The following is a 12,157-nucleotide window of genomic DNA, read 5'->3' on the forward strand; positions in this document are numbered from 1 at the left end:
GGATTGAGAGTTAGCAAGCTCGAAGAAGGTCAACAATGGGGGAAGAACACGAGCTCAAAGGAGAAGGTTCATTGGGGAAGAAGACCCCCTTTTATAGGAGGGGGAAAATCCAACCGTTATGTGCTCAGGCCGCACACGAGCGGTACTACCGCTACCGGGACTCACAGTATACGTGCAGAACCCTACCAGGCTGTACAACCGGGTGACCAGGCGGTAGCACCGGTTGAGAAGAACAACCGGAGCAACCGCCCAGCCACCGCTCAACCACCGCATAGGAACAGAAGGGAGTCACCCCTGAGTGCGGTAGTCGAGCGGTACCGGGACGGTGCAACCGCATGGCCTTGAGCGCTCGGGCGGCTAAGTCCTGAGCGGTAGAACCGCTCCGGACACCGGTGGTACCGGTACGACCGGACCAACCGGGCCACCACCGCCCGAGTACCGCATCAAAACAGAGGCCTGACCGGTACTTGGGCGGTGCCTGGCCGGAACAACCGCCCAAGTCTTTGCTGAGCAAGATGGCGGTACCACCGCCCGGAAGCAGCGATACAACGGCTGAGAGCTCCAAGCGGTACTACCGCTGGGGCTCGTGGTACTACCGCTGGGACCAGACAAAAACCACTTCCAAGAAAACAAGAACTGCCATAACTTCTGCATATGAGCTCCGAATTGAGCAAACTCAAGCTTGTTGGAAACAAGACGACGAGTAGCATCAAAACAGCGACTGGTAATAGTAAGAAGAGGCAGGGGAGGTATGCCTAACAAAAAGAGGAGTGAAACCTCCAACCGAGAAGAATCGGCAAAACCTCCAACATCTAAAACATCATAGAAGATGCATGCGAACTCCATTTTCGATGAACTCGAGCTTGTCATCAAGATGACCATAAGCTCTAAGACTCACAAAGAGAACCAAACAAGAACCAAGAAAGATGATGCAAGGATGCAATGGTTTGAGCTCTCTACGAACGATACGATCAAGCTACTCATCGAGAGCCCCCCTTGATAGTACGGCAATCGATCCTATAACCCGGTCTCCCAACTACCATCATGAGACCGGTAAAATAGAAAACCTATCAAGGGAAAACCTTTGACTTGCACATGGTCCACTTGAGCTAGATGATGACAATCTTGACTCCCTCAAGTTGGACCACCTTTCTTGATTGTGTTGACTCGATGAAGACTAGTTGATTGCTCCCCCATACTCCACTATGGGTGAGCCACTCTTCCGCACATCTTCACAAGTCCATTATCACCACAAAGGACGGCAAGCTTCAAGCATTTGATCTCTTCGTGATGCTCCACTTGAACTTGCACACCGCAACCTAACCCCACAAAGAACTCTCACGAAGACCATGGGTTAGTACACAAAGCGTAATTGACAATTCTTACCATACCATGGGATCACTTTGATCCCTCTCGGTACATCTTCTGCGCTTTGTGAGTTGATCAACTTGATTCACTCTTGACTTAGTCTTGATCAACCTTGAACCTTTCCAATTCTCTTCAATTGAATGATGTCTTGAAGGTAGACATGAATGATCACGCAATCTTCTTCTTCAAGACATGCTTGCAATAAGCTCAACTCTCACATGACCAATCTTTGGATAATTCCTTGAATAACACCTTGGTCGACACAAACTCTCCTTGAAATCAACACATGCACTCCAAGAAAAGCCTATGGACAAAACCTTCAAATATAACTCAAGGAAACCATTAGTCCATAGAGATTGGCATCAATTACCAAAACCAAACATGGGGGCACCGCATGTTCTTTCAATCTCCCCCATTTTGGTAATTGATGACAATCACTTTCAAGAGAGTTTAATACAAGGAATTATGCATCACCATGCAATGCAACAACCAATAAAGCATGCGTATGAGATGCAAATGCTTAGGAACAAAACCAAAGCAAGGAGAAAACTCTAAAGACTTCTCCACAAAACTCTCTGAAACCTCCACAAAACTCTTTAAAACTTCTCCCCCATTGGCATCGATTGCCAAAATGGGCGAAAAGCTTAGAAGGCCAATATAGATTGAGTTCCTCCAGAAGTTGTGTATTTCTCAACAAGAGAGAGGAATGCAATACACATATCCAACGGTAAATACTTGGAGGAAGACAAACTATATTGAGACCCAAAGATTGCTAAAGGAAGATATGCCACAAAGACATAATCGACAGAGACACAAGCAATCAAGCGATCAAAAGATACCAATTGAAGCAAGCTATCAAAAGATACCACTTGAACCAACTAGGCCAATGATCCTACGAGCCACAAGAAAGAAAGATATTATGATAAGAGCGGAGCAGAATTCTATAGAAACTAGAGAAGCTCCCCATGATTTGTGCACATCAAGGATTTCTGTATTTGGATACAAAGTGCACAAAATAGGATCATAGCTCCCCCAAAATCAATAGAAACTTACAACAAGTGCAAGAGAGCAAATAGGAAACTAAGCCTAGTACTTGCGACAAACACATGGTTGAGCAACAAGTAAAAGAGGCAACTTAAGAATGGGCTCAACCAAAAAGATGTGTGAGAGTCAAGGCAATGCACTTGAGAAGACTAATGTATGGATGAGCATTAGGCATCAATAAAGTCTTGAAAGAATGAGGCACACGGTGCAAGGCCTATCATTCCCACACACAACTAGCAAATGGGTTCACAAGCTTACTAATAAGCATGTTAAGAACCTATGCTTGTGACAACCCATGGTGAAGATAGAAGATGAAAGCCTCATCAAGACGAGGGATACCAATTAAGATGGCAAAAGCCTCGTAAAGATAAGCATGAGGAAAATAATCTTCACCACACACAAGAGTGCATCAAGATGCAACGATAGAAGACACGCACTCAAGGCAAAAGCTTTCACGGAGCCACCAAAGAAATAACATAAGAAAGACAAGGTGGCCATGAAAGAAAGGATATCAACTAGATATGCAACTTCTCTCAAGTGTATAAGATTCTAGGTAGACGAAATCATGATGATATATATCTACAAAGAAGGATGTACACCCGAAATAGTTACAACACGAGGAACAAGATATCCAAAGGGAGGTCATACATATACCAATAAGATATTTGCTTGGAAGCATAGCTCATGGCTAGATATGGTCTTATTGTATATAAATGAAGTCCACACACAAACAACAAAGACATCACAACTAGCAACAAGAGATCATTGTTGGGATGCTTTGAGAAAGAAAACAAGTATCACAAGAATGAATGAATAACATGCCATGATACAACCTACACAAGGTTGATACAAGAAATGTGTGCATGAAGAATATGAAGATACTTGTTACCGAGTTAACATTGGACGAATGTAGTAGATACCAATTGAAGGTAGATAGTAGTTCATTGATCATCCTAGCTCGACTCCAATAAGCACATGATGACAACACCTTCCTTGTGAGTGAGCCGAGCTTCCAATGTATCTCCAATTGTTCCTAGAACAACAACACAAACAAAATGGTACCCAAACTCATTGGGACCAAAGAGTTAGAGAACCGACAATACATAGGACAAACTCCACATAAAAATGTGCATATAGATACAAAAATAAATTTCATGCACATCTCATCCAATTTGAGACTTGGTGGAGCTTCCCCTATATATTTGGTCAAAGAAAGAAAGCATGCCAAAGATACTACACGAAGTTAATATGCATGCTCAAGACTTTCAAGAACCGATACCAAAAGAAAAAAGAAATACCAAGTGAAGAAAGGATACCAAATGAATAAATCATCACTTGGAGGATATCATTAAACGATACATCAAGGAATGAGATATCCATTGATACACAAAAACAAAGATGTCAAACTCCCAAAAGAGAGAATGGTTACAAACAAACCAAGTGCTCTACAAAGTTTCATGATGGCACAAGTACCAAAAGAAACGATTTGCATTCCACAAACACACACTTGAAAAGGATCACAAGGTGAGTGTTTTATAGAAAATAGGATAGCTCCCCCAAGACTAGTGCATTAGAGAAATTGCATTTGAATACAAAATGCACAAGGTGGGATCACCACTTTCACTATATCTAGAAAACACTAGACAAGATCAAGAAAAAAAGATCCACAAGTGGTATGGAAGACAAAGGGAGTTGATACAATCCTTGGCAAGAGAAAAGGCAAATAAAAGGAAAAAGTCAATGTAAAGATGATCAATAAATTCTACCACAAAAGTGAGTACCAATTATAAAAAGACAAGAAGTAAATGGAAATAGTTACCGGTGGTAGATATCAAGGATATCCAACATCATCTTCACACCAAACAACAAGCAAATTGCAACTTGTAGAGCTAACATGCCACCTAGGAACAAGATAATTTACAATATCAACTCTAGATGACAATATCTCAAATGTACACATTTTCTAGGCTAGTAATATACACATAGCATATTACTCCCCCATAATGTGATACCAATTAAAGATAGACAAGAGGCAATTAAAGGATCCAACAAGAGATAATTAATGGACTATTTAGAATTTGAATTTCTCATGAGAAGACATACCACATAGTGACTAGATAAGCTTGCAATATCAATACTAAGTGGTATTCCCCATGTACCCACCTTTATAGGGTTGTGAAGTGCACAAAGCACATCACTCCCCCATAATGGGATATTCCATTAATCTCTCACAAGAGCCAACTAAGAAATAAACAATATGCAAAAGGCTCAACGCATGACACACACGTACATGATGTGCAAACCAACACACACATACTTGATTGCTCAAGATAATCAAGTTGGAAGCACAACATATACAAACACATGCAAGGAACAAAACCAAAACATGCAAGGGGGCAAGTAACTTTCAATGTAAGCAATTGAGGTACAAGTTACCGCAAGGAGGCACATTGGATATAAGATATAATCTTGATGATTCAATTGACTTGGCTTGAGACAATAAGAATGATGAAGTCCCCTTAATTCTTTATAATGTAGCCAAGTCTCCAATGACCTCCATCATCACCTATTGATCAAGTTTGAGCTTGTTGGTCCCCAACCAAGTTGGGTCCTAAGAGGTTAGTCACAATAGGCTTGGCTACCCAAATGGTTCTTTGCTTCAAACCACTTTGAGTACCAACAAACTTGGCAACCACATTGCCAACCTTATCCTTCCCAAGAGAATAGACATCATCAATAATAATTGGGTTGGATAAGTTACCACTAGTGCGTGAAGAGGCGAGGTGACCTTTCTCGCGACATAGGTAGCAACGTCTACTCTTCACTTTCTTCTCACTTGATTTCTCAACTTGAGAAGCATAAGCTTGAGTCTTCTTGGGAAGAGGCTTTTCTTCAACTTGAGGTTGAGAATGAGAGTGTAATTGTGGCCGCTTCCCTTGTTGCTTGTCACTAATGGGCTTCTTCTTCAATGGGCAAGATCTAACATGATGCCCTTCTACTTTGCACTTGAAGCAAACAATCTTGGCCGAATTCTTGACTTGTTCTTGGCCCTTCTTTTTTTTCACCTTGGACTTCTTCTTCTTGTTGGAGTTGAATCCAAGTCCACCTTTGTCATTGGGGGATTTTTGCACACTCAAGATATTGTTGATTGTGAATTTCCCTTCATGACTCTTTTCCAAGTCTTTCTTCAAAGAAGTGACTTGGGCCTTGAGCTCTTTGATTTCCTCTACATGGTTAGTATCAACACAAGAACTAGAGGAAGTATAAGATTCATCTTTAGAGCAACAAGGCAAGGAAAGAAATTCATCACAAGATGTAACAATGTTATGCATGGATGAATCGCGAGGACTAGCACAAGGCAATATAGCATTTTGAATAAAAGTGGTGCTAGTATCCACATGAGGCTCACTAGATGTTACCTTAGCAAGCATGGCCTCATGAGCTAACTTTAGCACATTATGGGATACTAGAAGATCATCATGAGAGCTTGTGAGCTTTACATGATTTTCTTCCAACATCCCATAATTGCTAGATAGCAACTCAAGTTGAGCCCTTAGCTCAACATTCTCCTTCAATATGGATGCTTCACAAGAGATAGAGTTAGTGGCACAAGCATCATCATTAGAAACAAGAGGAGAAGACAACTTGGCAAGCTCTTTTGAATATGAAGCTTTAAGTTGAGCATGAGACTCGGTGAGTTTGATGAGCTCACTCTTAATGACCATTGAGCCATTTTCGAGGTGCTCAAAGTCCTCAAGGAGTTTAGCATGCGCAACTTCAAGCTCCTCATTTTTAGTTTCAAAATCATTGGCCACCTCAAGAGCTCTATCACGAGATTCCCTCACTCTAGATAATTCTAGAGCAAAAGTCTCCTCAAGAGATTCCTTGGTGGTTTGTTCAAGTTCAAGAGCTTGAGAGAGGTCCGCAATCTCATTAGCGTAATCACGCTCATGACCTTCCATTTGATCAATGGTGACCTCATGCTCCTCAAGACGAGATTCCAACTCATCAATATATTTCTTGCCCTCAATAGCAATAGACATGATTTCCATGAAGTTGGAACGAGCAATTTTATTCTTAAGAAGAGCTTTAAAAATCATTTCCCCCTTAATTTTAAGGAGGCAACATCATCATTATCTTCATCATAATCAACATCATCATCACTCTTGCCATCATCAATATCATCACAAGATATATTGGGATTCAAAGTGGAAGATACCTTTGAAGCCTTGGCCATAAGGCAAAATGCAATAGATGATGATGTAGGATCCGTTGAAGGACCATTCAAGACCACATCTTGTTCCATGGGGTGTTGGGTTTCCTCTACATTGTTAGCACAACAATTCGAGGAAATATATGCATTTTTATCATGGCAACAAGGCATAGTAAACATATCATCATGAGATTTAGTCAAGAAATTTCTACATGATATGAAAGGACTATCAACACAAGCATATGAAGCATTTCGAGTTCTCGAAGTGTTAAAGCCCAAAGAAGGAGCATTGCAATAAGATAGTGATGAAGGATCATCCACAATAAGCATACTATCATCATTGCAATGACCAACACTACTCACCATATCATTACCTTGTGGAAAACCACATGTAGGTGAAGTACAAGAAGTTGAGAAGACTATACGACCGGAGGTGGAGGGAGAACAATCATCCCCACAAATCTTGGACACACCATATTTTTCTTGAAGCTTCGTCCACAACTCATGAGCATCCCAGAACGACATGAGTTGAAATATAACTACATTGCTCAAAGCATCGAAAAGCACATTAGAAGCTTGAGCATTGAGATAAGAGTTTTTCTCATCCTCTAAAGATAATCTTTGGGGATCCTTTGGAGGAGAAAAACCCATATCTACAATTCGCTCTAAAACTTGGGTCCATGACCCTAAAGAGATTAAGCATGCGAATTACCCAAACATCAAAATTTGTGCCATCGAAACTAAGAGTGTCAGAGAATCCTAATCCCCTAGTCGACATCCTTACTCTCTAGGCGGTTAAGCCCTATAAAGAGAGACGGGGCTCTGATACCAACTGAAAGATCGTGGATGTCGCCTAGAGGGGGGGTGAATAGGCTCTTTTAAAATAATTATGGTTTAGGCTTGAACAAATGCGGAATAAACCTAGCGGTTAATTTGTCAAGCACAAAACCTACAACAACTAGGCTCACCTATGTGCACCAACAACTTATGCTAAGCAAGATAAACTACTAGGTGATAGCAAGATATATGACAAGAAACAATATGGCTATCACAAAGTAAAGTGCATAAGTAAAGAGCTCGGGTAAGAGATAACCGAGGCACGCGGAGACGACGATGTATCCCGAAGTTCACACCCTTGCGGATGCTAATCTCCATTTGGAGCGGTGTGGAGGCACAATGCTCCCCAAGAAGCCACTAGGGCCACCGTAATCTCCTCACGCCCTCACGCAATGCAAGATGTCGTGATTCCACTAAGGGACCCTTGAGGGCGGTCACCGAACCCGTACAAATGGCAACCCTTGGGGGCGGTCACCGAACCCGTACACTTTGGCAACCCTTGGGGGCGGTCACCGAAACCCGTCAAATTGCTCGGGGCGATCTCCACAACCTAATTGGAGACCCCGACGCTTGCCCGGAGCTTTACACCACAATGATTGAGCTCCGAACACCAACAACCGTCTAGGGCGCCCAAGCACCCAAGAGGAACAAGCTCAAGGGTACCAAGCACCCAAGAGTAATAAGCTTCTCAACTTGTAACTTCCACGTATCACCGTGGAGAACTCAAACCGATGCACCAAATGCAATGGCAAGGGCACACGGAGTGCCCAAGTCCTTCTCTCTCAAATCCCACCGAAGCAACTAATGCTAGGGAGGAAAATGAGAGGAAGAACAAGAAAGAGAACACAAAGAACTCCAAGATATAAATCCAAGGGGTTCCCCTCACATAGAGGAGAAAGTGATTGGTGGAAATGTGGATCTAGATCTCCTCTCTCTTTTCCCTCAAAAACTAGCAAGAAACCATGGAGGGATTGAGAGTTAGCAAGCTCGAAGAAGGTCAACAATGGGGGAAGAACACGAGCTCAAAGGAGAAGGTTCATTGGGGAAGAAGACCCCCTTTTATAGGAGGGGGAAAATCCAACCGTTATGTGCTCAGGCCGCACACGAGCGGTACTACCGCTACCGGGACTCACAGTATACGTGCAGAACCCTACCAGGCTGTACAACCGGGTGACCAGGCGGTAGCACCGGTTGAGAAGAACAACCGGAGCAACCGCCCAGCCACCGCTCAACCACCGCATAGGAACAGAAGGGAGTCACCCCTGAGTGCGGTAGTCGAGCGGTACCGGGACGGTGCAACCGCATGGCCTTGAGCGCTCGGGCGGCTAAGTCCTGAGCGGTAGAACCGCTCCGGACACCGGTGGTACCGGTACGACCGGACCAACCGGGCCACCACCGCCCGAGTACCGCATCAAAACAGAGGCCTGACCGGTACTTGGGCGGTGCCTGGCCGGAACAACCGCCCAAGTCTTTGCTGAGCAAGATGGCGGTACCACCGCCCGGAAGCAGCGATACAACGGCTGAGAGCTCCAAGCGGTACTACCGCTGGGGCTCGTGGTACTACCCTGGGACCAGACAAAAACCACTTCCAAGAAAACAAGAACTGCCATAACTTCTGCATATGAGCTCCGAATTGAGCAAACTCAAGCTTGTTGGAAACAAGACGACGAGTAGCATCAAAACAGCGACTGGTAATAGTAAGAAGAGGCAGGGGAGGTATGCCTAACAAAAAGAGGAGTGAAACCTCCAACCGAGAAGAATCGGCAAAACCTCCAACATCTAAAACATCATAGAAGATGCATGCGAACTCCATTTTCGATGAACTCAGGCTTGTCATCAAGATGACCATAAGCTCTAAGACTCACAAAGAGAACCAAACAAGAACCAAGAAAGATGATGCAAGGATGCAATGGTTTGAGCTCTCTACAAACGATACGATCAAGCTACTCATCGAGAGCCCCCCTTGATAGTACGGCAATCGATCCTATAACCCGGTCTCCCAACTACCATCATGAGACCGGTAAAATAGAAAACCTATCAAGGACAAACCTTTGCCTTGCACATGGTCCACTTGAGCTAGATGATGACAATCTTGACTCCCTCAAGTTGGACCACCTTTCTTGATTGTGTTGACTCGATGAAGACTAGTTGATTGCTCCCCCATACTCCACTATGGGTGAGCCACTCTTCCGCACATCTTCACAAGTCCATTATCACCACAAAGGACGGCAAGCTTCAAGCATTTGATCTCTTCGTGATGCTCCACTTGAACTTGCACACCGCAACCTAACCCCACAAAGAACTCTCACGAAGACCATGGGTTAGTACACAAAGCGTAATTGACAATTCTTACCATACCATGGGATCACTTGATCCCTCTCGGTACATCTTCTGCGCTTTGTGAGTTGATCAACTTGATTCACTCTTGACTTAGTCTTGATCAACCTTGAACCTTTCCAATTCTCTTCAATTGAATGATGTCTTGAAGGTAGACATGAATGATCACGCAATCTTCTTCTTCAAGACATGCTTGCAATAAGCTCAACTCTCACATGACCAATCTTTGGATAATTCCTTGAATAACACCTTGGTCGACACAAACTCTCCTTGAAATCAACACATGCACTCCAAGAAAAGCCTATGGACAAAACCTTCAAATATAACTCAAGGAAACCATTAGTCCATAGAGATTTTCATCAATTACCAAAACCAAACATGGGGGCACCGCATGTTCTTTCACCTGCCCACCTGGCGTGCATCTGCTCTGCCGAAGAGCGGCCGACTGCTCCTCGTCAAGTCTGTCTTGTCGGCGATGCCGATCCATGCGATGTTGGCGTTCGAGCTTCCGGCCAAGACGATAAAGGCTATTAACAAAATTCTAAGAGGATTCCTCTGGTGTGGCAAAGCCGAGGCGAATGGGGGCAACTGTGCGGTGGCATGGCCGGAGGTTTGTACCCCTAAGTGGGCCGGTGGTCTAGGTGTGCCGGATATAAAGTGGATGAACACGGCCATGCAGGCCAGGTGGCCGTGGCTAGCTCGGACCGACAGCTCGAGGCCATGGAGCGAGTTCACAATGCCAATACCGAAAGAAGCCAGGCAGTTATGCAATGCGGCAATGCACATGACGATTGGTGACGGCAGTGACGCTTTGTTTTGGGAGGACAGGTGGCTTGATGGACTTAGGATCGAGGAAATTGCCCCAAACATCCACTCCTGCATCCCTAAACACATTCGGAAGCGGCTCCATGTCAGTGAAGCGATAACAAGCGGATCCTGGGCACATGAGGTTGGCCCTGACATGGACGGACCGGCGATCAGGGAATTCATGGAGTTGTGGACTCGTGTGGACGCGGTGCAACTCCGGGAGGGAGTACCAGACACGATCACCTGGGCGTGGGAGCGCAATGGGAGGTATTCCGCCCGCTCAGCGTACGCGGCCAAGTTCATGGGTCGAGAGGTAGCCCCGACGGCCGCGTTGACATGGAAGAACCGTGCCCCCCTGCAATGCCGATTCTTCCTATGGCTTGCCGTTCGCAACCGCTGCTGGACTTCCGATCGTTTGGCCAGGAGGAGCATGCCGCACCAGGACACTTGCCCACTTTGCGACCAAGAGGAGGAAACAATGAACCATATCATGCTGCAATGTGCTTTCTCCAGAGGATTCTGGTTCCAGATTTGCACGACGTTGGGCAAGCCAGGATGGACCCCTGCACCGGACGACACACTGCCGAACTGGCTGCTCAAAAAGGCTATTGAGGGTATGCCGGATAAGGATGTGAGAGCTATCATCATTCTCGCTCTTTGGGAGCTTTGGAAGCATCGCAATGGGATTGTCTTCGATGGGGACTTCCCTTCACTTACTAAACTAGTTCGTAGGTACCTTTCTGAGGGTAGAACTTGGAAGATGGCGGGCCTCGTAAGGACGGACATGGGATCCTTCTTTGAGCAGCTTCACATGTGGGCTATGGACGAGACGTAGAGCTAGTCTAGGGTACGGTGGTGAGGGTGTTACGTAGCACCCTCAGTGGTGTTGGTGTGTTGTAAAAACCCCGGTGGAGGGTCCTTGTACCCCTTTCTTCTTTAATACAAGATACGCATGCTATGCGTATTCGAGAAAAAAATCTCATCTTGCTTCTTAGGATTCTTTGTGTACTGCCCTATTCTTTTTCGATTAGCTGGATCATGAGGAAGTTCATCTAAGTTAATTTCTGCCAGAGGCGGAGGAGTAGTACCAATATTTGATGCAAGATCTTGTCTTGGTTTAACTGGCCTTGAAGTCCCTGCCACATTACTATCTGGTGCTGGTCGTTTCCCTTTCAACGAAAATTTATCTATATCCTCCTGGTCCTAGTCAAATCAAAGAGAAGAAACTAAAATTACTTATCCAGTAGCCATCAAGAAATCAAAGCACATGTAGAGTTGTACAGTCTAGAGAGCAAGAGAGATAGACTGCAGATTACCTGGGATGGGAAGAACTTGCAGATTATAGATTAAGCAGTTGCGGTTTGGCAGATCGGTCGGCCGATGTCAACATTCCCCAGATGAAACAGCGTCGAGTTCTCCATCGTTCGCCGCCGATTCGCTGCGGCAGCTGCGGAATTAGGGATCGGGATGAGGAGACGAAGAGACGAGGGCGAGGGCGTCCGTCTGTTCAGTATAGGTACAGGCGTATATCCGCGTACATGGATTAATTCG

Source organism: Triticum urartu, chromosome 3 (genome assembly GCF_003073215.2).
Source record: "Triticum urartu cultivar G1812 chromosome 3, Tu2.1, whole genome shotgun sequence".
NCBI lineage: Eukaryota > Viridiplantae > Streptophyta > Magnoliopsida > Poales > Poaceae > Triticum > Triticum urartu.